At 49.4% G+C, this 25728-nt stretch overlaps 1 protein-coding gene across 2 annotated transcripts in view; it reads right to left on the bottom strand.

Annotated features, from left to right (window-relative positions):
• NUP58 (nucleoporin 58) overlaps window positions 1-25728 on the bottom strand; it is a 429593-nt gene that overhangs the window by 36305 nt on the left and 367560 nt on the right. The window lies entirely within an intron of this gene.

Here is a 25728-nt window from a genome sequence, read left to right as displayed (position 1 = left end):
ACAAAAGATAAACAACTAGTATGTTAAAAAAAACAAGAAAAATAACATTGCATGACCGATCTAATTCCACCTACATTTCTGCTCTTGCTACTATAGGTACTGTTATGCTAGAGAAGGTTTTTTTCTCGCATTCTTTGAGAGCAGCTATGCTGCTCCAGAATTTTCACAGACTACAGAAAGGACAATAAAGGCAGTGCCAGTGCAAGCATTGAGTGGCAAGTTCCCCGCTTAATCAGAGATTTCGAAGGCGAGGATCATGCCCAGTGGATGTAGGTAGCAAAAATATGCACACAAAGAAACCAGCTGTTCGACAAACAGGAATCCACTTAACTTTCCATTTTTGAACATGTGCAATATAAAAGCAACGTAAAATGCTTAATAAAAGTAGGTACTCCGACACGAAGGCCAAGGCAGTGAGAGGTCACTGTCTTTATGTGAGCTGCAACAGAGCTCCCTATAAGCGAAACCAGGCCACTTGGAAGTTATTTGGGCCTACTTGCTAGCATAGCGGAGCACAGAACTCTTCAGAGATTTGTGAGGGATATATTATGCAACAAACATTTAAAACATCATTAAAGTTAGCATAACTTGAAGGTCAAAACACGTTTGTAAGAAACAGTAAAAATATGTAGTTGCTGAATAATACGCAAGGATTACTAAATATGCACTGGTAAAGCCAATAGATCTGACATTTTGTTAGGGTACGTTTTTGGAAATAGTTGGGCAGTTGTATGTATGTTTTCCCCAAGAAGTCTAGGATGAAAATCCAAAGATGAAGTAAATCTTTGGCGACGAAAGCATGGAAGCTGGGAGTAGAGTCCCTCGGCTGAACAGAATGTTACTCTCAAATAAAAGTGTTATGACAAGGAGTCAGGAAATTGCATTTGCATTGTATGGGGGGAATTCAAAAGGATACATAGCAGAACGTAGCATAGTAGGGACTTTTGACAAAGCCAAGCATTGTTGTTGCATCTTTAATAAAATGCATATGCAACTATTTCTTCACTTTGTGAGCAAAACAATCTGCAAATCCAACATCGCAGCAATACAGAACAAAAGAATATGCAAGGGTGATTTGTCGCAGGCTAAGGAATCCAAGCAGCACACACTTCCTCAGTGAAAAGCCAATGCTCCACAATCAAAACAGAGTCAGCTAAGTAAATATATATAGGAACACACACACTGGCTCAAATAAAAGCTACATGTTATGCTGCATTTGAAGTGTAACAAAAGGACTACTTGATGCTCTCTGTACAAAACCTAATAGGACAATATAAACATCCACAAAATACCACTGCTTTCATAAGACAGCCCACCCAAGGAATGCCAAACGTTGACATTGGGGGCGACCCAAAGCTCGCTCTCTATATACTTCTTACATTTACTTGCACATTTTTTTTATAAAGATGAATTCTTCCAGACAGCTAAATCTGCCCGTAACTAGAGCTTTAATAAGAAAACGAAATGGAGAAGAGGCCTTATTTGAGAAATGAAATGATCTTTTAGCATGTTTAGTTACAGATGATGGAGAAGAGGCCTTATTCTAGAAATGAAATGATCTTTTAGCGTGTTTAGTTACAGATGATGGAGAAGAGGCCTTATTCTAGAAATGAAATGATCTTTTAGCGTGTTACGTTACGGATGAATGAAACTTTTTTTTTTTTAAACAATAAGTATGTTATTACAATAGGACGATCCTGACTGTTGACTTAGCAATTGAGTAGTTAAGGCTAAGAACATTAAGCACCCAAAATAATCTTCTGCGAAAGCGGCCACAAGAGGCCGCGAAGCACCGTGATGGCATGCCAAGAGTACTGAAAGAAACCATGGCAGTTATGGGGCAAAGTCAATCACCTTGGAAGATGCATATATTTTCTCTGTGGTAATGTTACATTGTTTCCGGTATATCTGCTCACCATTACGAATACGGATGGGGATTCTTTAGGACTGGATCTTAAAATCGATTCTCAGTGCACTTGGGCACTGCTCCAGGTAATATCAAAGTGAACTACAACTGCTTTAAAAATTCTAAAGAGGACACTTCCATGAAGGCTTTGCATGTCTATGTCCTCTGCACCATTCGTCTACAGGCAAATCCAAGCTTTGGAGTAAACTTTCAACAGTATGCTACTGGAAGCACAGCAGACCGAAGTCAACCCGGACCACCAAAAAAGTCGACAAGGCTTTCACAGCTGCAGTAGCGGGCCCTTAGAGAGAAGTATGTGTGAATCAGGACATCGCTCCTTCAAGAATGCTATCAAAAGAGGGTCAAATATACAGGGGGCCAATGAAGATTTTAGTTGCAGTGATACAATCTCTAGCACCTCTTTAGAGCTACATATCCTATTCTAACGCAATACAGTTTAAGCTAAAATGTTTAAAAGTTGACCAAATAGAAGAGCTTTGAATGCCTATTTCTGGATGGAATAAATATGGAAATGTCACGTGGAGGGCAAAACACACCTTGCACCCCTTTTTCCACTCCCTGAAATGTCCAATACATTTTGCATGTGCCTCGGGAAAAGTAGTAGGAACAACCCAGAGGCGATGAAGCAAGAATTAACATGGGGTGTACAGTTAAAACCTACAGTGTGATACACTGATTACCTTATCGACAGGTCTTGTCACACACAAAGGATTTCAACTCGCTAACCAAACAGAGCTCTAACTTGGACAGCTGTTACTAGGAGAAAGCACACACTTTCCATCCAGCAACCTACAAATTATACTTACTCAACTTTATCCTCACTGGTTTATTTTTCAAATAGGATAATCAAATTCTGTTTCGCATTTAGCGGTAATCCAAAAACTATAGGAACATCAACTTTTAAAGCCAATAACTATAGCAGATCCAATTATATAAAACCTTCAAAATATTAATTTAGGAGAAGTTTCACTGAGGCTGTACCTCGGCTACTAGATTGGCAAACGCCTCATGTGAGCAAGTTGCGCTTCACAGAACCACAATAGCCAATGCCAGATTTCTAGAATAAGTTACTCAAGTGCCTTAAAAGTGCAGTAATGAACAGATAGAGTAGTCGTGGGGATAGTCATCTTGCAGCGAGGCAGTTATTTGCTCCTTACCGAGCAGTAACAGCTGCGTGGGCTGCCAGATGGCAAGTATGTCCCTTGTTAACAGGAAGGCTGTGATGGACTGCCGTTACAACTTAAGTGGATGTACCAGACACCTAGCTATATTTATGTTATGGTTCTCGAAATCAAAAAGCCACACAAATTGTTTGATTAAAAAAAAGAGAATGCGGTGGCTATGGTGGCGAGCATGGCGGACGCAGCCTAAGCGAGCTCCGTCCCGCCTATCAGTTATCCGGCGAAAATCCTCCGTTTCCCCAACCCTGAGAAGCCCTAAACGACCTATTGAGCAGTCGGAATGGACTGCGGTACCCCGACTGCGTTTTTGAAGCTGTGGTCGATTGCTGAGCGGAGGTTGGAGCTCCGAGGCGGTGCGGCCTGCTGACACGCACTGAGCCGGGACCTCTATTTTGGAGTGGTCGGGACCGCGATTTTGGAGTGGCCGGGCGGAAGTGCGGCGCGGCCGGTGTGGCGGAGGGGTGGTGGGCGATCCCGCGCATCCGGTGCCTCGGCGGCAGTGGTGGCCTACACGACACAGCGTGGGACAGGCGCGGGGCCGACGACACAGCTGCGGGGGTCCCCCTCTTCGGCGCCGGCAAGGTGAGAGGTACGGCGGCGGCCAGACGAGCCCCACTCGGCGGTCGCATCGGACCGGGGGGACGCGGCTGGCCCGTGGGGCAGCAGAACACCTCTCCTCCTGGATCCCACCCCTGCCTTCTCCTAGAACTTGGTATTTGACCCCGGCGCTTACCGAGGGGGGGGGCGAGGACCTTGGTTGCGGCTAATCGCCGCGTTTGGATGGCGCTTCCCACGTGGCGTACTGGGGCCTCCCCCCCGCCCCCCCCCCCCCCGGTTCAAAGACACTGTGTGGCCGTGGTAGTGACTCTCCGGAGGCGGGGGGGCTGGGAATCTGCCCGCCGGTCGTGGAGTGGTGACCGTGGGCGGCAACACGCTAGTGCATGGAAGTCGGGGCAAGCTGCCCCTGAAGCTGATTGTATTCTGTGGCCTGGCCCCCCCGATGGTGGTCCTCGGAGGCGTGGTGGTGGGGCCCCTGTGGTGCAGCCTACAAAACGAGGAGATCTAAGTTACCCTGGCCCTAATCGTGGCACGTCTGCTGGACTCGGGTCTGAAGGGGGTGCGAGCCCGTGGCGGTAACACTGGTGCGAGGAAGGGGGACGACGCCGGCGGAGGCGCCCGCTGGTCAGGGGGCAGATATCCTCACCCCGGTCACTACTCCCGTGACGCCCTGGACCTGGTGCCTCTATCCGCAGGCAGCCATGACGAGAGGTGGTAACAGTGGGCACCCGTCTAAGCAAGGCACGATAGACAAATTCACGGGGCCGACTGGAGGAGCCGGAGCAGCGGGGGGCCCACCAACATTCATCCCCGACAACGCTGCCCTCCTGGCAGCGATAACACAATCCAGGGACACACTAGACGCTAAAATAGGGGCAGTTGGTGCCGACGTTACATTACTGCGCCAGGATCTTCGCAACGCGGTGGCTCGCATCACAGAAGCGGAGACAAGAATTACCGGAGTGGAAGACGATGTCGCGACTCTAAAAAAGAAAGTGGCCAACATGGAGGGGATCCAGAAGGGCCTGGCGCTGAGGACGCTGAAGGACGCGCTCGGAGAAACAATCTATGCTTTGTGGGATTTCCGGAGGGCTGTGAGAAGGGCGAAATGGAGGCCTTCCTGACCCGCTGGCTCGAGGGGTGGCTCCCTCCGGAATCCCTATCACGCTGTTTTGTTGTAGAACGCGCGCACCGAGCACTGACCCAAAAGCCGCCGGTGGGGGAACGTCCTAGACCAGTGATAGCCAAGCTGCTCAACTATCACGACCGCGACACGATCCTGCGGCAAGCGCGTATGAAGGAGCCTCTGCTGTTTGAAAGCCACAAAATCCTGATATTTCCGGACTATACCAGGCTGGTACAGCGGCAACGCCAATCCTTCACGGAAGCTAAGGCGCGATTGCGGGGCCTAAATATCCAGTATGCTTTGCTTTATCCGGCCCGCCTGCGGGTGGTGTTCCAGTCCAAGACACAATTCTTTAACACCCCGGAGGAAGTCTTTGCCTGGACGGACGAGACTGTCCGGATCAGGGTACACACCCCCCCAGGTCGGGATTCGGATACATCATCCACCACTGGGCCCCCTCGGACCCCGCGATGGTCGCGTAGCAGGAGTAACTGGAGAACCCGTCCTAAGAAGAAAACCGGAGACCGGAGCGACGGAGGCCACTGAGGATGCAGACTCTCAAAATCCGGCTTCATAGTCTCCGAGGTGTGTGGCGGACTTTTGATCAGGATCTGGGGAGGAGACTTCGGTCCTCCCGAATATGGACAACTATTGCGGAATGCAGATTGAGACTTCAGCTGTACAAGTAACTTTGTGGTTTGGTTATCGGGGTTGGGGGGGGCGACACAGGGAGGGCGGACTCAACCCCTCAGTTAGAAAGGGTTCATTAGTGGGGGGTAGGTTGGGACTGTGTGGGTAGTTTTTGGGGATCCATTGGGATAGTGGGTCCCGGACCTCCCGTTGGGGGCCGGCGACGATCTATACCGCGACAGGTACTTCAATGTTGCTGAGGTATGGGGTGGGGGAGGAGGGTCTGTTCTGAGGGTAGTTAGCAATGGGGTGGTAGAGGGGGGGTGTGTTGTGAGTGAGGGTGGGCAGGGTGGGGGGCGAGAGAGGGGTTTAGTTGCGGTTGGGGGGGGGGGTAGTTAGGCCCGACACAGTGTCTGCACGGGTTCGGTTGCGAATGTCTGAGTGTGTGTGGCTTCGACAGCCCAGGACCTTGCTTTTTCTTCTCATAGATAATGGCTGATGTCAGGGGTACGGGCCCTACGCAGGCGCTACAGTGGGTGATGCGCTGGAATTTCCGGGGAATGCTGGACAAAATAAAAAGAGGGGCGGTGTTGCGACAAGGAAAGAGGGAACGGGCAGATGTCCTTCTTCTGCAAGAGACGCATCTCCAGGGCACAAAAACCCTCAGTTTGCAGCGCTATGGCTATCATCAGGTATTTCATGCGGGGTTTGTGAGGGGGTCTCGAGGGGTGGCGGTCCTGATACATCGCAGACTCCCCTATGTTCATGAGACGCAATGGATGGATGCCCATGGTAGATTTGTTTTTATTAAGGGTATGGTTGAAGACGAGCCGATGGTGTTTGGTAGCGTGTATGCCCCGCCCCCATTGCAAGAGGCACTCATTGAAAAGTTGTTTGAGATATGGGCCGACATTCCAACGGCACTGGCCATCGTGGGTGGTGACTGGAACGATGTGATGAATGGACGGATGGACCGGCACAGGCCTGGGGGCGGATTATAGCAGACACCCCCACTAGATTGAGCGGTATGTTGCAGGGGATGGGATGGATTGATGCATGGCGGTACCAACATGCCAATAACCGTGAGTACTCCTATGTGTCCGCTGTGCACCGGTCCTTTTCCAGACTAGACTACCTATTCGTCCCATACACCTGGATAGGGAGGGTGGCCTCCACGTCTATACTCCCGCGTGGCCTATCTGATCACTCCCCGGTGGCGTTGGACTTGCAATTAGATAAGAAACGGCAGCCCTTTAGATGGCGCCAGTCTGCATGGCACCTGCAACAAGTCAACTACCAGTCGCATATACGTGAGGCTATTTCTCAATACTGGGAGGACAATGAGGGGCCCTAAAAAGATGTCACTCAGTGGGAAGCTCTAAAACCCGTGATCCGGGGTGCTGACATTGCATGGTGTGCGGAGGCCCGCAGGGCACGTGGGAGGAGTATAGAGGAAGCAGCGAGGCGAGTCCGAGATCAAGAGGGGGAAGAGCAGTACTGGGGACACGACTGAGGCCGTTGGGCAACTGCTGCTGGCGCAGCAATCTTATACATCCTTGCTACTGGATGAAGCGCGCCAGCTGTGGTTAGCCACACAGAGTAGAATTTACCAGTGGGGTGATAAGTCCAGTACCATGCTCTATAGACTCTGCCAGAATACCTTCCAAGCGCAGTCCCTACCGGGACTTCGCGACGAGATGGGGAACCCTGTGACGGCCCCGGAGGACCTGGCCGCCAGCTTTGCGCGGTATTACGTGACCCTGTATGCCCCCCGGGAGGTTCTCCCTGACTACGATGTGGACAAATTTCTGGCGGACCTCCCGCCGCGCGCGCTTTCGGATGAGGGTCGCGACCGGCTGGAGCTCCCCATTTCTTTAGAGGAGCTGGAGACGGCCCTTGGGGGACTGAACTCTGGGAAGGCTCCTGGACGTAATGGGTTCCCATGCGAATTCATGAAGACTTTTCATCTCCAGCTGGGGGTGCATTACAGGAAGGCTCTGGAGGCGGCCAGGGAGCGAGGTCGCCTTCCGGCAGACTGGCGACATGCCGAGATAGTCTTCTGTAAGCCCGGGAGACCCCCCGAACACCACTCTTCAGATCGGCCAATATCGCTCCTCAACTTTGAGGCGAAAATACTGGCGAAAGCCCTGGCTAATCGTCTCCTCCCCTATATTACTGACCTAATTCACCCTGACCAGGCTGGATTCATGCCCCATAGGGCGACGAGGCATAACATCCGTTGCGCACAAGTGGTGGTGGAGATGGCCCGGGCTGCCAAGATCCCAGCCGCGCTCCTCTTGGCCGACATTGATAGAGCGTTTGACTCGCTTAGTTGGGTGTATCTCCGAGCGCTCCTGTCCCGCCTGAATCTTGGGCCTCGCTTCCTTTCCTATCTGCAGTTGCTATACACGGAGCGGACGGCGTCTGTGAGAGTGGCAGGAGCAGTATCAGACCCGTTCTTAATTGGCCGGGGTACCAGGCAGGGCTGCCCTCTCTCACCCTATTTATTTGCACTGGCCATGGAGCCGCTGGCGGCGTGGGTACGGATGGACGCACAGCTACGTGGTCTTGAATGGGAGATGGGACCATCTGATCGAATCGCGCTCTACGCGGATGACGTCCTCTTCTTCCTTACTGATATAAGTCGGTCAGGGCCTAGAGTCCTTGAGATAATGCGTATTTTCGGGGAGGTGTCAGGCTTACACCTAAACGTGCGGAAATCCACGCTGAGGGTGCTGGAAAAACGGGAGGGGAAGGGACCCTGGGCATCGGCGCTGCAGGAGGCGGCTGGTGGTATTAAATACCTGGGCGTCTTCTTGACCGACCTACCTGGAGTGGCTTGGGCCCGTAATGTGGTGCCTGTCTGGGACCGCGTGCTGTTGGATATGAAGACATGGTCCAGAATGCCCCTAAATATATATGGTCGCTCGGCGATATTCAAGATGGTGGCCCTCCCGCGTCTCCTCTACCAGCTGCAAAACCACCCATGTCCCATAGTACCGCAGTGGTTTCGACAGGTGAACTCGGCGTTAAGTCAGTTTCTCTGGGCCGGAGGCGTGGCGAGAGTAGCGCTCCGGACCTGCTTTCTCTCCACGTATTGTGGGGGCCTCGCGACATCAGACATCTTGTCATACTATCAAGCGTCCCAGTTGCTGGTGCTCAATGAATGGTGGTATGGGGACCGGGGTGACCCAGCCTACGCCTTTGAGAGGCACATGATGGGGCCTGATACGTTGCACACCATCTTATATTCGGCGACCATCAGGAAGAGACTTCCCATGGTTACTCAGGTGATTTTCCGAGTGTGGCGTGGAGCTCTACGCCGCATGGGGTGGTGGAATGAACTAACGAAAGAGACTCCGCTGTGGCAGAATGGACAGTTGCAGACCCGAGCTTCCTTGCAAGGGTTCAGGGGCTGGGATGCCATTGGCATTTCGGCGTTGGGACATGTCATGAAAGGCACTACCCTCAAGTCGTTGCAGGCATTGAGGGAAGAATACGACATGCCTCGAACCCAATTCTTTAGGTACCTGCAGCTGCGACATGCCTTGTCCCCCTCCCTAGTTGGCCTGGACTCGCTGCCCGACTTTAGCCCTCTGGAGGCCAAGGTGTTTATGGGGGAACTGGAGGACAAGAAAATCTCTAACATATATCAGATCTGGTCACACACTGCTCCTCTCCATAAGATAAACTGCGCGCTGTGTGGGAGGGAGACATAGGAGCCCTCGAGGAGGAAGACTGGAGGGAAGCCCTGGAAGCTCCAAGGGGAGCGGCGATAGCAGTGCGCTTGCGCTTCATTCAATTCAAATACCTACACAGGGCTTATTATACCAGGGACCGGCTATGGAAGGCCGGTTTGATTGCCTCCCCTGAGTGCTTGCGGTGCGAGCGTGCAGTGGGCACATTTATACATACGGTATGGTCATGCGAGAAATTGTCGAGGTTTTGGATGGGTGTGTGGAATTGCTTGTTCCGAGCTGCTGGGCTGGGACCTCCCCCGCTCGCCGCAGCTTGGCCTCTTACATGTCATGGAACAGGTTGGGGGAAACATATAAACGCCACCTACTAGTCCTTGGTCTTACAGTGGCCAAAAGAGACATAGCTAGAGCCTGGAAGGATCCCAGGGCCCCCTTGCTGGAAGTATGGAGGAGGGGTCTGGACTTTTGCATGGGGCTGGAGCGTCCGGTGTTCGAGGCCAGGGGTTGCCCCCGGAAACATTTCATGATATGGAAGCGGTGGGCGGACTATAGAGAGCTGTGGCTGGAGCCACCTGCGCAACAGGACGCTGATATTGATCTATTGCTCGTTGAACCTGGGCGATAATAGTACACACTGCTTGCGACATGAACACTGTTATCTTTGGACTGTGCAGACACTGTGCGGGGATGGGGGTGGGATCCGGGGAGGAGGGTTGGGAGAGGGTGGTTGGGGGGGCTCTTTTATTTCTATTATGTTGATTGAATCATCTATGTGCGATGACTTGTTTCCTGCTCACTAGTCCTCCGATTTATTGGGGGTCAGTGTCCCCTGTATCATTCATCAACAACATAATAAAAATTTTGTTCTGAAAAAAAAAAAAGAATGCACTGGCGAAGAGAGGACAGACATTTGAGAAGGGTGTGGCTAGCAGGTCTCCAAGTCATGCAGGACAAAAATATAAGCAAAGCTGAGGGTCTGGTGATATTTCTCGTTATGGAGGGGCGATTCATAGCATTTTAGTTCAAATTACGTTAACATTCTTCACAGCAAAGATCGCATTTACAAATGTACACATCTCTCTCCAACAGCCCTCAACACACCCAGCCAAGAAACAAAATCACTATAAACTCAAGCAGCAGGTAATATGAAATCACCCTCCTTGCTGAAAGTTCTTCATTAGGAAGATAGATCAACCTAGGACACCAACAATGTATCAGACTGAACCGTTTCTTTGATCTGCTTCTTGGGCTGTTGCCTACTTTCCAACCTCCGCCAAAGGACCAGTTCATTACGCTTAAAATTACTTGGCTTGACAGTTTCCCAGTGTCAAATTTCTCAAAAGCAAATCTGACTTGAATCGGTTTGCTCGTCTATTAACAGGTGCTAAAATGAGTCCAATCACCAAAAGTTGCCACAACCTGGCATACTATACTTCATTATTTGGTGAATCCTAAGGTTTCCACATTGCCTGCACTGAGAATTTAGAGAACAGCAGTAGCAGAGCTGAAACTATATAAATCCACAAGCCCCTAAATGCCTCTTAGGAAATGCTTAAGTCCGGTAATTCATCTTGGCCTGTTTAGGTTTCGCCTGCACGGCGCTTGCCCTGTGCTTGAGAAATCTATTGTTTTTAATATAAACTTAAAAGGGACTTACATCCCGCCTCCTCTCATTCCTAGCTTCTCATTGGTTCCTGTGTGTGCCACTTACCTTTCCTCCATTTCTATTGGCTATATTAACACTAGTTACTTACCTGTAAGAATAGTTTTGCATACTATGCATACTCCGCCATCTAGTGGTTGAAGTCGGAAAGTGCTTTGCTTTTGTTCTTTTTTTCTTGGATGGTTGTGAAACCTGATACTCGTTCCTCCTCTCGCCGGGATACTGTTAGCATACACTTTGGTGGAACTATATTTTCCTAAAGTTTTTCCTTTTACTATTGCAGCATACTTATATAACAATTCATCACCCAGTGAGATTAAGTGATTAGCATAGAATCACAGGATGTTGTGCGACGCCACTGAGACTCTAACTGGGATCCCCAGCTCTCACGCCAGCAGCTCTAGCCGCCGCGCCACATCCTCTCCACTCTTGTTATCAATCAGGGAGCTCTTTCCTTCTCCCGGACGATGATTGATGAAAACACCTCTTGATTTATCAGATAGGCGAAACCGATGCAATACCAATGCATGTTATCTCTGCCAAAGCCTAATCATCCAGCCTGTCCTATTGCTTGCTGTTAATGGAAAATGAGACAGAGGCTGGTGTCCAGCCTACAAAACTGTTCCTCCACATTGGCTGGATGAGAAGGAGAAAGATGGAAGGGTAACAGACTTGCCCATATGAAGCACAAACTACTCTGGAGAAAAATGATGGGCAGGTTCGAAAGCCCACCTGATCCGAGTAGAAAACTGTAAAAAATGGACCAACTGAGGGATTCTAAAGCCATCAACTAAACTATCTTCAGAGCACAAAATCAAACCTGGCAACTGCGCAACAGCTCAAATGGGGATGCCATCAATAAAGATAGCATAAGATTTAAAACCCACTGAGGAACAATAAACGTAGTGAGAGAAAACAAGTAAAGGAAACATTTTAGAAAGCATGCACCTCACAGCAATCCAAATGGAATGCTGATCAAGAAGACACACAGGCAAACAGGGCATCCACATCGCCCTTAGCTTCAGCTAGTGCTAGCAGGACTGTGAGATCTAAAGGGGCTCGGGCCAGGGACCAAATCTGTCCCAGCGACCCGCGTATATAGAATTGGTAGCAGGGCACCCCATCTGCCCATATGGTGTTTGAAACTTTATGAGGTAGGTAAAAGACTAGAACAGGCAATGCTCAGTTTCTATGCATGCAGCCATAGCGTTTGTGGATTGAGGACTTTACTATCCTGCTGCAAGAGCAGGTCTTCCCTGTCCAGGAGCGAAAGAGATGGCCAACAGTTCCACCAGTTTCTCTGGGCCCAATATGGAATAATATGCCTGCATCTTCCACAGAATTTCTGAAATAAACAAAATGAGCAGAAACCTGTACAGCAGGTCCTAAATACCAGCTGAACCTGAAGGCCTCCCACAGGGACCTTTCAGAGGGACGAGTAAGGCACAACGCTGAGGACCCTTCCTGTATTAGCTCACGGCCCAATGAAAGGAAACCACAATCTGGAAATCACCTCCGCCAGTTTCGATTGTAGCTCTTCACCTGGTCCTACAGTGAGAATGACTGAGAGCATCTGCCATGACACTCAGGGAGAATGCAAGATCAGCTTCTACAAGAGCCCAATGCCACAGGCGAATCGCCTCCCACATAGGGCCCACGGGCCCTACAACATTGTCTGCTGATATAATGGGCAGCCTGGAATTGTCTCACTGAATCTCAGTGCTGTTCTCACAGACAGATGGGAAATCAGAACACATGCAGCACTAGAATCTTTATGGGCAGACGTGCTCTTACATAGAATTAAAGACAGCCCTGGTGCCGTCAAATCACTGAGATGGGCCTCCCATCCCAGCGAGGAAGTGGCTGTGATTACTCACCAAAAGGTGGAGGGGCTCACTCACATGGATGAATAGTGTGAAATTAGCCCTTGAGCCGTGCAACTCCCCTGATGCTGAGGCCACGGAGACCTCCGGCGCTACAAATCGGCCCTCACCTCCCAATTGGCTTGTGGCACCAACGCGATGCATTTGGCCGTGGGATCAAGCAGACGAAACACCTGCAGAACCGGGATCACAGTCTGAAACCTCAGAAACAACTCAACAATATCTGCTATATTGCGAGAAAAAAAATGATCTTTAATAAAGGCTCTTCCTCCCAATGCTACCCCAAGCTCTGAGGTGCACCATTAGAACAGGTGAAAGTATTTGGTTATCTTGGGCTGATACTTAATGAGGGCATGGATTGGCACCCTCACATAGATAAGAGGAGATTGAAATGAGTACAGCTAAATGGGGCATTATTAAGAGCTCATAAAAAACATACAGCTTCCTACGGATGCTCTTCGAATACTGGGGTCTGATGTGAGCCAAATTATTGTCTTTGGTGTACCCCGTTTCCTAATGACAATGTGGAGACTAAGGTCGTGGGTACTACAAGACAGGCTAAACCCAGCTTCCTGTATATAGGTAACGTAACTTTTTATGCTGATTCTTCTAATAAGTTACAAAATAAAAAAGATAGTTGCTGGGTTTAGGTTTTCCTGGGCACCCTCTCTATGGCTGATTTAACATGCAAAAAATGTCATGATTGAATCATCTGTTATATATATATATATATTACCTACTGGCGGCCGCCAGTAGGTAGTTATAGTTAGGACCTATTACCCATAGGAAATCTACAACATTCTATTTGGAATAACTTTGGCGCCGGTTGACGAATCACTATGTCGGAAGTACTGTATTGGTGCTCACCTACCTTGCTAATAAAAAAAGATTTAAAAAAAAAATGGTGTAAATCCGTTCAGTAGTACCTGAGAAAATTAAAAGTAAAATCATAGATATATCTATGGCCGCGCAGGATCCGCGCACCCTGCCGAGCACGAGCTACATGATAATTGGCTGTCAACACTCCAAACCAGGAAGTGTTGGCAGCCATCTTGTGCCTCGGTAGAACAGAGGCACAAGAAAGCAGAAAAACAAACGCGCAGAATGCAAAAAGGGGACAGGGTAGAAACACCCTGACCCCCTAGGCCTGCTCAGGGGGTCGCATAAGGACACCCAGGGCCAAAAAAAGCCTTTTTTCTTTAAAACAATCGGCGCGATTCGCGCACCCAGCACAAATTGTGGCCGAATGTTTTTAAAAAAAGGAAGTGCGGGTTGTTGTTAATTAGCACCCGGGGGGGGGCGCGGGGGGCAAATCGCGGGGGCAATACTTATTGTGTAAAGGGGGGCCTAGAGGGGCCCCCCAGCCCCGGGGACCGCCACCCCCGGGGCAATACTTATTGTGTAAAGGGGGGCCTAGAGGGGCCTCCCAGCCGCGGGGACCGCCACCCCCCGGGGCTTATTTACATTAGGTGGGGGGGGGCTCTCAGGCCCCCCCAGCCCCGGGGACCGCCACTCCCCGGGGCTTTTTTACATAAGTGGGGGGGCTCTCAGGCTGCCCTAGCCCCGGAGACCACCACCCGCCTGGGCTTCTTTCAATTAGGTGGGTGGGCTCTAAGACCCCCCAGCCCCGGGGACCGCCACCCGCTGGGCCTTTCAGAAAATAATGGCGGGGGGCTCACGGCCCCCCGCAACCCCGGGGACCGCCACCCCTGAGGCTTTTTAAAAAAGAAAATACCCTGTGTGGGGCGGGGGGGCAAAGCCCCACAAGCCCGGGGACCACCACCTCCCCGGGGCTCTAAATATTTAGATTGGGGGGGTCCATGACGGACCCTCCAGCCCCGGGAACCACTATCCCCCGGGGCTTTGAAAATGCGAGAAGAGGGCCCCTCCAGGAGCCATTGATGGCCCTGGGGACCGCCACCCCCCAGGGCCGGCTCCTGCAGTGTCCCGTGGTGCCAACCCCCAGGACACTGTAGTTGGCAATGACAGGGCGGGAGCCTCGCGACTCCTGCCCTGTCATTGCAAACTGCTTTGCTTCATTGAAGTGAGAGCAGGGAAACCTGCTCTCGCTTCAATGAAGCAAATCAGATTGCTGTTCCACATGGGGAGTAGCATGTTAGCTGCTCTCCATGTGGAAAAGCAATGCCGGCTCCCGCAGGACGCGGGGAGCTGGCTGGGACCGTGGGGAGATTGGGGGCCCCCCTACGGTCCCCAACGGAGAGGGCCAGTCCCGGGGATAGGGACCCCGGGGCTACAAGTGGCCCGGGAGGGGGGCCACGCAGCCCCCCTCCCCAAAAGTAAAAAACAAAATTTTTAAAGAAAGATAGAAAGGCCGTCCCCGGGAGATGGGGTCCCCAGGGCCATAAGTTGCCCGGGAGGGGGGCCAAATGGCCCCCCTCCCCAATAGTTTAAAATATGGAGAAAAAAAAAAAGGCCAGGCCCCGGGGGATGGAGTCCCCGGGGCCGATTAAGGCCTCGGAAGGGGGGGCCACACGGCCCCCTTCCACATTTTTAAATAAAAAAATAGGGGGCAGGCCCTGGGGGATGGGGTCCCCAGGGCCAAACATTTTTTAAAAAAAAGGGTGGCTACACAGCCCCCCCTTCTTAAAAAACAAAAGACTGGCATTGCGCCTGAGGCCACGCCCCCACCTTTCATCACTCTGCGAACGCGCTCCCTGGCGCGTTTGCAGAGGGGGAACAAATTCCCCTTGAATACTTGGGGTACCTGGGGGCCAACTAGCCCACCAGGAACCTCCAGGATGGGCCAGGGGGCTGCGTTGCAGAGAGGTGTTCTGAGGCCACGCCCCTTTTTATACCTCTCTGCAACGCAGCTCTGTGGCGCTTACTGGAGGTAGCTGCTGGGTTAGTTGCACCCCAGGGACCCTCAGTATTCAAGGGGAGTTAATCCCCCAACTTAAAACGCACCACAGGGCGCATTTGCACAGTGGTGAAGGGAGGGGTTGGGGCCTGAGTTCACATGTGTGCAAACACACCCTGTGGCGCGGTTTAAGTTGGGGAATTAATTCCTTGTCAATCCTGAGGGTCCCTGGGGGCCAACAAGCCCACCAGGTACCTCCAGTAAGCGCCACGGAGCTGCGTTGCAGAGTGTTGTAAAAAGGGGCGTGGCCTCTGAACACCTCTCTGCAACGCAGCCTCTTGCACATACTGGAGGTACCTGGTGGGCTAGTTGGCCCCCAGGGACCCACAGGATTGAGGAGGAATTAATTCTCTCACTTAAAACATGCCACAGGGCGTGTTTGCAGACATGTCACCTCAGGCCACGCCCCCTTCCTTTACCACTGTGCAAACGTGCCCCGTGGCGCGTTTTAAGTTGGGGAATTAATTCGCTTTCAATACTGAAGGTCCCTGAGGGCCAAATAGCCCAACAGGTATCTCCAGTATGCGCCAGGGAGCTGCGTTGCAGACAGGTGTTCCGAGGCCACGCCCCATTTTACACCTCTCTGCAACGCAGCTCTGTGGCGCTTATTGGAGGTACCTAGTGGGCTAGTTTGACTCTAGGGACCCTTAGGATTGAAGGGGACTTAATCTCTCAACTTAGAACGGCCCCAGGGAGCGTTTACACAGTAGTGAAAGGAGGGGACGGGCCTGAGGAGATGTGTGCAAACATGACCTGTGGCGCGTTTTAAGTTGGGGAAAAAATTCCCCTTCAATCCTGAGGGACCATGGGGGCCAAGTAGCCCACCAGGTGCTTCCAGGAAGCGCCACTGCACTGCGTTGCAGAGAGGTGGTGCAGGCCGTGCCCCTTTTTACATCTCTCTGCTATGCAGCTCTGTGGTGCTTACTGGATGTACCTAGTGGGCTAGTTGGACTCTAGGGACACCCAGGATTGAAGGGGAATTATTTCCCCAACTTAAAACGCGCCACAGGGCGTGTTTGCACAGTGGAGAGGGGATGGTGTAGGAAAGTTGCTTTATATATACTGGACCCAAGTAAAATCAGCCGAACTACGAATTCTGATTTACTCACCTGTTATCAGGAGAGACCTCAGTGCTTCATCTTTGAGCCCAGTACTGATCCTGAAAAGTAATTTTAACCGTACTTACCGGTAACTTGAATTTCCTTCCATAGGATATCATTGCCTGCTTTTTGCTGAAAAAGTTTCCAAGTGTCGATTTTTGAAACTTACAAATAGATATGCTGACGTCAGTTTCTTTTGACAACTTTCCACGCCAGAAGAGCAGAGCCATAAAGTACACTGAACACGTGTGAAAAATTAGGGCCCTTAAAGCGGTCAACCCTATCCTGAGAATTCTGGTCGCAGAGCGGAGAGAATGGGCGGGTCGGTAAGGAATCTGCAAGTAGATAATGTCTCTGCCAGATAAGGCATTACCTTAGGTAAGTAACTTGTTCATTCTAGCTGCATATTCCTTACCTTTGAATAGATACCCAAGCAATACAATCCCCAGAGGTGGGTCTGAGGACCAATTTCAAACAAGGAAGTCCTACAGGACTGAACGGGCATAGTGACCATCTCTACTGACCTGACTGTCCAAACAGAATTGTTTGGTGAACGTCTGCAGGAAAGCCCACGTTCCTGCCCGTCAGATGGTCAGGAACAGAACTCTGTGTGCTAACGCAGTGGTCGCAGCTTTAGCGCTGGTGGAATGAGCTCGCAAGCCTTCAGGAATTTGCTTCTTGGGCAACGCGTTGCAGATTGTGGTGAATAGTATGACCCGTATAGAAATGGTTTGCTTCTGCGCCGCCTGACTTTTCTTTGCACCAACATACCCCACGAAGAGTTGGTCGCCCACCCATAACCCTTGTGTGAGGTCAAGGAAGACCAACAATACTCTTTTTGAAGTCGGCAGGGTGATAAACTGGCCTAAAAGGGGTGACCATTGTCGGTAGAACGGAGGCCCTTGTGCAAATCACCATTTTGTCAGAATAGACTGACAAGTAAGCGGCAAAGCGCTTTTGGGGTCCAGACGGTGGAGTCGCTCCTCTTCTTTAGAGGAATGTGGAAGAGTGTAAAAAGCAGAAATGGGGTGACCATGTTCGGTAGAAACAAGTCCCTTATACGAATCATCAGTTTGTCAGGATAGACTGACATGTAAGGCGGCTTAGGTGATGAGACCTTCAGCTCACTCACTCTATGTGCAGATGTAATTGCCCTAAGGAAGGGTTTTTTCAATGCAAGAAGCCTGAGAGGAAAATTAAGGAAAGGCTTGAAAAGAGCACACATTAAAATAGGTCAAGACCAGATTAAGGTCCCAATGAGGCAAGATAAATGGAGAAGGAAAGAAGAGATGGATAAAACCCTATACAAACCTATGTACAATAGGGGACTTAAACAATAAAAGTTGGTCCGGCAGTCGCAAAAAGGCAGAAAGAGCAGACAGATAGCCCTTAAGAGTGCCCAGAGCAGACACCCCCCACCCCGGACAAGGGAACAAATGAAGCTTAAGACTTCCGAAAGGGGGGCAGAAAGGGGGTTGATGTGTTTTTTTGCACACCCTGCCACAATTTCTTTCCAACTGAAGCTTATTACGTCTTGGTGGAGGGACGCCTAGCTGTCAAGATGACGTTACAGACTTCGGGAGGAAGGTCAAAAGCAGTCAACTGTAGCTGCTCAATCGCCACACCAGAAGGCGGGCCGAGAATAGGTTCGGGTGGAGAACCCTCCCCTGCTGCTGCAACTAAAGATCACCCCCGAAGGGGCAGCCTGATTGGAGGATCGATGGCCATGCTTAGTAGCTCAGGATACCAGACGCTCAGTGCCCAGTCTGGAGCCACAACGATGACGTGGGCCCGGTCGTACCTGATCTACTTGAAAATTCTGGGTAGGAGTGGTATGGGCAGAAAGGCATATAGGAGGCTTAAGCTCCATTCGAGGCGTAAAGCATCTCCAAGGGAGAGCCGCCTTTGAAACTTCAGAGCGCAAAACTGCTGACATTGCTCCATTAAGCTCCATTCGAGGCGTAAAGCATCTCCAAGGGAGAGCCGCCTTTGAAACTTCAGAGCGCAAAACTGCTGACATTGCTCATTCTTGGCAGAGGGGAACAGATATAAACAAGGCTCTCTCCACTGCTAAAAGACTTTGTGCCACCTCTGAGTGGGAAAGCCATTGATTAGACTTCTGCGGCTGAGTTCGTCTGCCCTGGCTTTCAGAGAGCCCACCAGGTGTTAAACCGCCAGGAATATGCCCTGCCGTTCCAGCCATGTCCAGAGGTGCAGGGTCTCTTGACAAAGTGTCCACGACACCACTCGTATGGTTTCTTACAGTATCACATGGCGTTGGTATTGTCTGTGAACACCTGCAATAGCCTTCCCTTGACAGGCGTTAGAAAGGTTTTCAATGTCAGCCGGATTGCACAAAGATCCAGCATGTTGATGTGGAGTCTGGATTACGCTGAAACAGAATCCTCTGATCTCCACCTCTCCCGGATTGCTGTCCGATCCAGGGAGTGACACTTCTACCACTACCGTCAGATCAGGTCTGGGAAGGGAGAAGGGACTGCCGCTGACCTAATCGCAGATCTTTTGATGTCCCTCCGAGATCTGGACAATATCCGAGAGATTCCCCTGATGCTGCACCCACTGGAACTTCAGGTCCCACTGCAGAACCAAAGGGCTTGTTCCAAGCAGGCTGCAGGAGGCCTCAAGGCCCAGCAGCCTAAGAGTGCGCCTCACCAAAACCCAGGATAGAGGCTGAAACATCGCTATCATAGCGTGAATATTCTGGACTTGACGCTTGGAGGGGATAAGCCAGAAACTGCTCTGTGTCTAGAATAGCGCAGATGAAAGGAAGTGTCTGAGAGGGAGCGAGGTGTGCCTTCGGCATGTTGATAGTGAACCATAGCAGATGCAGGAGGTTCGCTGTAGTCTGGAGAAGGGAGACGACAGCCTGGGGCAAGCCCGCCTTCAACAGCCAGTCGTCCAGATAGGGGAAGACTGGTACCCCTGATCTCTGCAGATGAGCTGCAACCACTGCCATCACCTTGCTGAACGACTGAGAGGCGGTAGTAAGGTGAAAGGGGAGCACGATGAACTGAAAATGCTCATGGCCTACCATAAACCACTGAAAGTGCCGGTAGGCAGGCAGAATGGGATTGCAAAAATAGGCATCCTGTAAGTCCAACACTACTATTCAGTCTTCTGGATCCAGGGCGGACCAGACCTAAGCAAACGTGAGCATTTTCAATTTCCACTTCTAGAGGAAGAGTTAGAGGGTGCACAGATCTAGAATAGGACGAAGGCCTTTGTCCTTTATGTGAACCAGAAATTAGCAGGAACCATAGCCTACTTCAGTCACCGGAACCCTCTCTATGGCTCCCTTGACCAAGAGAGCCATAACTTCCTCACAGTAAGGGACAGATGATCCTCAGTCAGCAGGTCGTGAAATGGTGGGAGAAATAGTCTCGAAGGGGAGGGAGTAGTCCCTTCGGACAATCTGCAAAATCCACCTGTCCAATGTTATGGACTGCCAGTGGGGCAGGAGATGGCCCCCAACCGGATGCCCATGGTGGTAAAGGGGCAGATTATGAAGGTTTGCAGTCTGCAGCTGCCAGGGGAGGGGGGCTGGCGATCACCTGATCCATGAGGTCTGTGGGTACAGCGCCCACATCCACGCACAGGCTGGGGAGCATGCGCAGCTCAGTCACTGAGATGAAATTGGCATGGCTAGAAGCCCCTTCCATAGCCGCGAAAGGCAGATTGGGGTCTCACGGGCCATAGAAAGGCCCAAGGACTTGACTGTAGTCCGACTTTTATTGAATTGGTCGAGCGTCGAATTTGCCTGGTCTCCAAAGAGATGGGTGCTATCGAAAGGCATGTCCATGAGGGAAGCCTGGACAACCCCCGGAAACCCAGTCGTCCTCAACCAGGCATGGAGGCTTAGGGCCACCGTCAATAAAACAGCTCTGCCCAGTGTGTTGGTCATTTCAAGTCCTCATCATATTGTGAACTTTGTTGCATCTCTGCCATCGGCCACAGCCTGGGAGAGTTCGGCCAGGTCCTCTGCTAGGAACCTGTGGCAGCACTTATGCAACCGTGTCCCAAAGACTGCGTGAGTAATGGCCCAAAAGGCATGCGGTGTTCACGGACTGCAATGCCATGCTAGGGAAGAAAATGTCTTCCCCAAAGAATCAAGCCTAATGGATTCCATATCAGGGGGAGCGGTAGGGAATGCACCGTGGGACGATGAGGCCTCGACCACCAAGCTCTCTGTGGTAGGGTGCTGTGTGAGGATGTTTGGATCCCTGGGAGTGGGGCGGTGGCAGCGTGCAATCATCCTTTTCACAGGAGCCCCTGTTTTGGGCTTGGACCAGGACCCCAAAAGGAAGTCAGTAAAGGCATAATTGAACAGGAGAAAAGGTTCTGATGTGAAGATTCCCAGCTGCGGCACCTGTCAAGATTTTAATTTTGACTGCCACCTAGGGCACCTGAAGGTGAAGGACCCTCAGCTGCACTCCACACCCCACCACATATGAAGCTTCCTCCTCTGTAGCCACGGTAGTGGGAGAAAGCATACCAGTATCTGGAGAGGAATCCAGTTCACTGGCTTTACCCAGTTCCTTACACCAGTCTATGCTAGGGTCTTCCTCATATGGCTGGAATTCTCCAGGGTCCAGCAATCCCTCCCGTTCTTCCCCGAGTCCTAGCCCAAGGGAATAGGGCTAAGGCACCAATCTAGGAGGCAAGGCTCCTATTGAGGCCTAAGTTGGCATCAGGCAACGCCCATCAGGGAGACTGGGACCACAATAGGAATGGCGTCGGCATCAGGACCGGCATTGTGGAAGGTCGAGTTTGTATGACCAGTGCTGGTCCAGATCCAGGAATGGATCCATGGGGGTTTACTGGAGCCAGGACCGGAGCCACCGGTGTGGAACCAGGTGGGGTCCCCTCTGATCCTGCGGGCCCGAAGGTGTGCCAAAAGGGTCCGACATACCAAATATGGGCCCCATGGAACTCTGAGTAGGCCCACCCTCAGGCTCTACCCTGAAGATATGTGTTGAATGTCGATGCTCCCTCGTCTCGTCGGCCGACAGATGAGGAGAAATGGAAGACTTCTTCGACTTCTTCTTGTGCCTCAACTTTCCAGAGTGTCCCAAAGACTTGGAGTGGGATGACGACCTTGGACTCCACGAACGCTCTCGGGACAATCCTCTCAACTGGGACCTCGAGTTACACTGAGGCGCATGCCGGCCAGCCAGTCATGAGCTTCAGGGACTGCTCCCTCAAACCTTTCGGGTTCATGGCATGGCAAGCTGAGCACAACTTCAGGCTGTGGTAGCGCTCCAAACGCCACAGGCAGACAAGGTGCGGGTCAGTCACCAACATCGGCCGATGACAGGCTGTGCAGGGCTGAAATCCTGTCTTCCTAGATGACATTTCTTAACTCACCTGGAGGAAAATCTCCAAATAGACGCAACAAAAAGTTGAAAAAATCCAGTCAAACGGTGACTGAGGAGAAGTTCTTCTACAGATCAGCGATAGCTGGCGCTGAAAGAAAAGAACTGACATCAGCGTCCCTGGGTGGTGACTATATAGGTACCACTACGTCACGTCAGGCGTGGACGACGCACGCAGAGCCGATCGACGCTACATACCGGTGTATAGGGGTAATGCTCATAAAAAATCTACCGGATCCATCCTGACACCTGGGAAATTCTACGGTAAGGAATCTGCAGCTAGAAGTCTCCATCAGATCAGTAGGTGAAAAGACCGATCAGACTCTGGACAATGAGAAGCCAGGAACCGACATAGGCACCCACATTCAAAAATCACTTCCGGACTATACACTGGGAGTGCAATATACAAATGCACATAACATCATGAGACAATTATGATAAAGAGTCACATGCAGTGCATAAAGCACCAAGCTGTCCCATGCTAAAGAGGGGGAGAAGTTTTGAAGTTGTAATTGTAAAATTGAAGTTCCTTGATGTTTATTCCATTGGAATGTCGATTTCAACAATTACAGGAGAAACCTTATAGCAGCTATACACTCAACATTCACTTCATTGTGCTTCTATCCTGCAGCTGAAGGGTTTTCACAACTGCGATGAGTCCAGAACTAGAACGCAGTCGCGATGCGCCTCTGTGACTTCTCCTCGTCTTAAGTAGAGAAAGAATATTTGCATTCAGTCTTAATAACTATTTACATTAGGTTTCCCAGGTCAGTTAACACAAACTATCGTGTTTCCCTTTAGTTTCAGAGGATGATTTCACTAACCTAATCCCCCAAGATGACACTGCTGTGTACATAAATCTGGAAATTATATCTTTATTCTGAGGACTAAATACAGTTATCAATAATGTCTGTAAAAGTTAACACTCCTCTGTACTAGACATGTCGACTTTGTCACATGTCACTGTAATAATGGAAATACACTTTTAAGAATCATTGTCAGTTACTGAGGTGAGTTTCTATAATATCATAAGCACTTGCCTAGTCACCGCTTGGAGTAGAAAATAGTAGCTTCAAAATGGCAGCTTTCTTGCTCAATCTTGTTCCTGAGTGTTTGAATGGCGAAGTCCTTTCTTACAAGCTCGAGCTGTTCCCACTTTACCTGCCGTTCTGTGAAATCAGTTGCATTCAGGTCTCGTAGAGCAATATGCCTCATTTATTACCCACTGCTGCGCAGCCACAAGTTTCATTCGTGGAAAAATGTGCTGTTTCCTTTCTACCCACTTCAAAATATAAAAGATGAAATTGAGTGTTACCTTCCTGTTTAGGTCATTGGCATTTAGATTCCATCAAGAATACATGTGGCATTGTCCACAATAGTGTGCTGCCTCTCTGAATGGATATTGAAAGAAGGGGGCGGGGCGGGTGGGAAACACACAACTTTTACTCTGCCAAATTTTGTGAAATTCCACAAAATTTCATTTAGAACACTTTTAAAAAGGAATGTGGTTTGCCAATACCTCGAAAGACTTTTTTCACAGGAGCATGCGCTATTGGTAAAATAAGTCACTTAAGCTACCAGAATACTGGTTGGAGCAAAATATATCTCTTGACACAATATTTTTACCAATGAGTCTCACATTCAAATTTTATTCGAACCTACATAATGGGAAGTTGCAAGCAACACGAAATTCAGGAATTATGCAAGTTATGGCAGCATGATTAAAATGTAACGAAATACGATAGTTTAATGTTCGCTAACCTATGAACTCTGCCTGGGTCACTGCTTTGTGCCTGAACTTAAATGATTGAAAACCTGCAGCAGTTATTAATTTACGGGTAACAATCGGTGCCACCTATGACTTCTGCATTCCTTGTTGTGAGCACTATGCTTACAAAAGTCTTATGTTTATCCTGATTTTGCTAGGTCTTCGCTATGTATCTGCAGTCTGATTATCCCACATTCACTTCATTCTCACAAATGCTTTGATACTACCATGATGAGATTTCATGCTCCGGCAGCATGATTTTAATTTTCTACTTTATGTTGGTTCTGTTTAGTAGTCCTAGATCAATGTTTGTATGTCTGGCTGGTTTCACATTTGCACGTGTAATGTGAACTGGCATATTTCGAATTGTTTCTGCCGATTCTACAGCATCTGTTTATCCCCTCTTACAGCAATAGACCAAGCAACCATCAATGTGTCTTGGTGTATGAGATGGTTCATGAGTACATCTTACTACCAATGTGTTTTGCTGTATGCCATAGGTCACAGGTGATTTAATAGACATTACTCCTTGGTCACCATATTTCACTATTTCCCCACTGAATGCAATGTTTTTTGCCTTGTTCAAATGTGTGAAAATCCACCGATTTCCAGTTTCTTGACTGGGAGTTTTAATGCAGACGAAATTGATGTATTGCAGGAGGAGACCCTTTTGCTGCATACCATGGGCTCACAACAATAACTAACACTTGTCGTAGAAACCGTTGATAATCTTCTCATCAAAAAAAGCACATCACACTTAGCACAACAGGCCATGCCATACTGAGCATGACGGCTAAAAGCAATGTAAGGCACTAGAATAATCTTCACAACTAGTAGTTTTGATATATGTAAACTGTTCTATTATGCTTTTTGTGTACTGGGGATTAAATGTGGACAAGAGCAGATGAACAATGCATACTACGGAAAACAAGCATTTGAAAATCCAACAGCTCTCATCTTTTGTGGTGCTGAACTATTGGCTTTGCTAATGGTTTTTGTAGATATGGCAATGGTTACCGTATGTACTGCAGATGCTGACCGGCCCTGGCAAAAAAATAAGCATGATGTTGTCAGCCATGCAAATGTATGCATCATGATGCTATGGCTGACCCCTCACAACACATATGCAAGTATATGTAATGCCACTGCTTCATTTCTTTTCTTTTTACTGTTCCAAGATTGCATAAATAGTCAAGACTAGGAATCATAACATTTTGATAAAGACCTTGCAAACTTGATCTAGCTATAAAAAAAAGTAATTATTCATTAATCTAGCTTTGGCATATACTCAAAATCATGGCAAACAATGAAAAAGCAGTACAGTAAGATGAACCAGTTTGCCCAGGAATTATATAAAGTGGTCAAAGAAAAGACTGAGCAGTATCATTTATCTTCAGTTGGCAATCTAGGCACTGGACAACAAATATAATGTGATTTATTTATTGTAATATTCTGTGAAACAGAGAATCATAAATGGTCACCTCACTGCATGGTATTAAATGGGACAAGTGGATTTTCATACAGAGCAAGAAGATTTCTGAAAGATTCCTTCCTTCCACAGGTAGATATTTTAAAACATTTCTGACCACTGGCACACAAATAGACAATATGCATCGTGACACATGCTGGCGATGTTCAATTTAAAATTTAACATGGCGTATAGACATGTTTAAACTGTAAATTAAAATGTAAAAAAAAAATGAAAAAGTGTGCGCGAGTTAAGCACCAAAAGGTAGACAAACGGCCCGGCAGCACTTTGTAACTGTTAGAGTGTATATATATATATATATATATATATATATATATATATATATATATATATATATATATATATATATATATATATCTATATATCCACACACAGTACTCTTCGTGAGCGGGAGCTCATGACCCTGCAGGGCAGCCTCAGGCAAAATACGGGCA

This window comes from Lissotriton helveticus, chromosome 8, assembly GCF_964261635.1.
Source record: "Lissotriton helveticus chromosome 8, aLisHel1.1, whole genome shotgun sequence".
In the NCBI taxonomy this organism is placed as follows: Eukaryota; Metazoa; Chordata; class Amphibia; order Caudata; family Salamandridae; genus Lissotriton; species Lissotriton helveticus.
Note: the sequence above shows the minus strand (reverse complement) of the source record. Positions and strands in the feature narration are given on the sequence as shown.